The sequence below is a fragment of the Sinocyclocheilus anshuiensis genome, unplaced genomic scaffold (genome assembly GCF_001515605.1).
Source record: "Sinocyclocheilus anshuiensis isolate Anshui unplaced genomic scaffold, SAMN03320099.WGS_v1.1 scaffold437, whole genome shotgun sequence".
In the NCBI taxonomy this organism is placed as follows: domain Eukaryota; kingdom Metazoa; phylum Chordata; class Actinopteri; order Cypriniformes; family Cyprinidae; genus Sinocyclocheilus; species Sinocyclocheilus anshuiensis.
Window position 1 is genome coordinate 1,816,623 of NW_015539902.1, and position 3,993 is coordinate 1,820,615.

General features: G+C 40.0%; 1 pseudogene; it reads left to right on the forward strand.

Moving 5' to 3' along the window:
* The first annotated feature begins 1,092 nt into the window (after nt 1-1,092).
* Nucleotides 1,093-3,993, forward strand: part of LOC107686191 (klotho-like) — a 7,594-nt pseudogene continuing 4,693 nt past the window's right edge.

Genomic DNA, 3,993 nt, shown 5'->3' on the forward strand with positions numbered 1-3,993 from the left:
TGCATTGAATTTATTTAATACACGAGTTTCACAATTTGAGTTGAATTACTGAAATAAATGAACTTTTCCATGACATTCTAATTTATTGAGATGCACCTGTATTATTGGCATTAACATATTACAGTGGAAGTTTTTCCTTCTGGTTCCATTCAGGACATGCAGGTGCACATTATCATTAGCCGTCCAGATGGAGAGGGTTTCCATAAATGCAGTCTGATATATGACACACATAATTCACTTAAATGCATGTCTGTTTCCTAGTACATATTACATTCACTTATAATGTAAAATTGTATTTTATTACTTAATCAAGGTCTAGCTGTTAAAAATACACCTGTTTGTAGCACTTATGCAGCATGCAGTTTAAACTGTGCAAAGGCATGCTAAGCAAAATTGCACTGACCGATTCAAAATGACTGTATGAAGCATTTTTAAAATAATTTTTTATATATATTTATTTTCAATACAGTTTACAAGCCTGGACTGTTAACATTAATGTAATGTACTGTAGATGTATTTCATTCATAAATTGAAAGTCATTGGATGATCAATTTGGATTATAGTTGTGGCCTAATGGTTAGAGCGTTGGGCTTGTAACCCAAAGGTTGTGGGTTTGAGTTTCAGGTCTGGCAGGGATTGTAGGTGGGGTGAGTGAATGTCCAGTTTTGGCTGCCCACTGCTCTGGGTGTGTGTTCTCGGTGTGTGTGTTTCACTACTCACTGCTGTGTTTGTGCACCTGGATGGGTGAAATTACTTGGCCACAAGTCACCTCCTTTCCTTTCCTAATTTGTGGTTCATTCATAGGTTTCAGTCTTAAAACATATTCAGTTGCCACTGGACAAATCATCAATTGTTTGTTTTTGTTGTTGTTGTTGTTGTTATACTGTAAAATCATATTTGCCCTATCATACACTAGCAGGAGGAAATGTGTTATTATGAAGGCTGGAATTGCACAGCGCTTGGATACCTATTTACCCGTCAAGTGCCTGGGTAATAATTGATAGATTTCCTGAGAGGACAAAAAACGGGCCCAGATGGGACCAGGTGGGTTATACCACAGTTGCAAACAGCTCAGAGTGAGGTAAGAGACACAACTCACTTGTTTAACATTTGGAAAGCTGTCCAGTTCTCTGACACCATGAAAGTGACGTGGATTGTTTTGGCGTTCGTATTGTTCAGTCATCTACATTGGACAGCAGCTGCTCCAGGCGCAGGGCTGCACACATGGGATAGATTTAGCAAACTTCCATATCCCGGTGACAAAGCCTTCCTCTATGACACTTTCCCTGACAAGTTCATGTGGGCTGTCGGCACCGCTGCCTATTCAGTTGAAGGAGCCTGGGAGAAAGACGGGAAGGGTAAGTCTATCTGGGATACTTTCACTCGCGGTGGGACCCAGGTATCCAGAGGCGATGTGGGCAGTGACAGTTATCACAACATCCCGGGAGACCTCCGAGCCCTGCAGCAACTTGGAGTCAGTCACTACCGCTTTTCTCTGTCCTGGCCACGCATCTTCTCCAATGGCACCAAAGAAAGCTACAACGAAAAAGGTGTGGAGTATTATAAAAGTCTAATTCAAGGATTGAAGGAAATTAAAGTGCAGCCCGTTGTGACTTTATATCATTGGGACCTGCCAGACAGTTTGCAGACCTTATTTGGAGGCTGGAGCAATTCGGTTATGGTGGAACTATTCAGAGAATATGCAGATTTTTGTTTTAAAACATTTGGATCGGATGTGAAATTTTGGATTACTATTGATAATCCTTTTGTTGTGGCCTGGCATGGATATGGAACTGGGGTTGTGGCACCTGGTATCAAAAATGACTCCGATTTACCTTTCAGAGTTGGACATAATCTTCTAAAGGTAATTAGAGCCATTTATGTATTTATATATATATATGTAATAAACAAAGATAATACAACACAAACACACATAGTCTTGAAAGAGTTTTCAATATCTTAAAAAAAATAGATTCAAATAATTAAAAAGTAATAAAAAAAAAAACATTAAAAAAGTAACATTATATATAATGTTATAAATGTGTATATACAAGTATTTTATTATATATACATATACATTTTAATTTTTATTATATATGTTTATAAGCAAAAATAATGTTTATAAAAACAAAAATATATTAAAACAGCTTGTTCAAGGCTAGAATGATTGTTAATTTTTTTTGTTAGCATTTTTATTTGTTGTTTAATTATGTTTGTTAAATTTATGTAATTCAAAGTGCAGTATACAGTAAATGTTTTCCAAATATAAAGTATTGACATTTTTTTTTCTGACCTGTGTTGTCTCCTAGGCTCATGCAGCAGCCTGGCACTTGTATGATGACCGGTATTGTTCCAGTCAGGGTGGGCGAGTGTCCATGGCTCTGGCCTCCCACTGGATCAGACCTAGCAGAACCCGGCAGGAGAACAGGAAAGCCTGCCAGTGTTCTCTGGACTTTGTGCTCGGCTGGTTCGCCCGACCATTGTTTGTGGATGGAGACTATCCACCCTACATGAAACGCAATTTGACCCACAGACTGCCGTCCTTCACGGAGGCCGAGAGCTTGTACGTTAATGGAACAGCAGACTTCTTTGCCCTGTCTCACGGACCTGCTCTTAGTTTTCAGCTGATCAATGACAGTCTGCGCTTTGGCCAGACAGAAGACCTGGGTCTGAGGATGCTGCTGTACTGGGTCGGTGCCGAGTACAACAATCCTCCCATCTTTGTGGTGGAGAGCGGCTGGTTTGGAAGTGGCAACACGAAAACAAAGGATGCTAAGCATATGTACTACCTGAAGAGCTTTATTATGGAGACTCTAAAAGGTACATGGATGAATTGAGGGTGTTTGATGAAATGACAAGGATAGAATTAATAATAATAGATCAAATATTAGCCAGTATATGGCCATTTTGAGATTATCTTATGTATATCTTTTAATGGTTAAAGAAGCATTCACAATGTAGGCTATTTAGACTTATTTAGCAATTAACAATATAACAATTCACATTTCACAGTTAGTAATTGATTGTAAACAATAATTTTCTTCTCTTTACAGCAATCTGCTTTGACAGAGTAAATGTGATTGGTTACACAGCCTGGTCTCTGCTGGATGGGTATGAGTGGTACCGTGAATATGGAATACGACGAGGGCTATTCTTTGTGGATTTCAACACCCCCTATCTGAAAAGAGAGCCAAAGACATCTGCCACTTTCTATAGCAAACTCATAGAGAAGAATGGCTTCCCTCAGCTGCCTGAGAACCGGCCTGCACAGGGTGTCTTTCCCTGTGACTTTGCCTGGGGAGTTGCAGCCAACTCAATACAGGTAAAATTTGAAAGGGCACCTATTATGCAAAATCCACTTTTACATGGTGTTTGGACATAAATGTGTGTTGGCAGTGTGTTTAAACCAAATCAGTCTCACTAGGCATGCTGTTATGATTCTCTAAGCAATATGACGTCACATCGCCCATGGCCGATGACTGACAGTCCTGCATTGCCATAGTTTCCGTCCTAAGTGAGTTGTTTGGTTGCACGCTGTCCTCCATTTTCTCTGCGTTTAAGCAGCTGTAATGTCAACAATGTCTCGTAATCAATCCCGGTGTTCTGTGTTTGGATGTAAGACTGAACATAAGAGTCTTCATTTTCTCCCAACATCTGAGCCACTGAGGACGCAGTTACTTTTATTTGTATTAAATTACTTTTTTTTTCAAGGTAATGTGCCTCAAAATCTACCTAAATACGTGTATCACTCCAGACTCCTTTGTGAATGTCATGTCGTTATAGTGCTTAGCATTTTAACCGTATTTGTGTGCGTACATTAAGTATGTTTTAACTGATCAACGCTGCACTTGTGAGATTAGTTCGCGCCATTCGTAACGCGAGATTCGTTCGGTAGCACGGTCGCGCGGCTCGGTCAATTGATCTGCGCTGATGACAGGTCAGCGCGGCGCGAGCTCTATAACATCGTGCTGTTTCGTTCCACTTTCCGTGCAT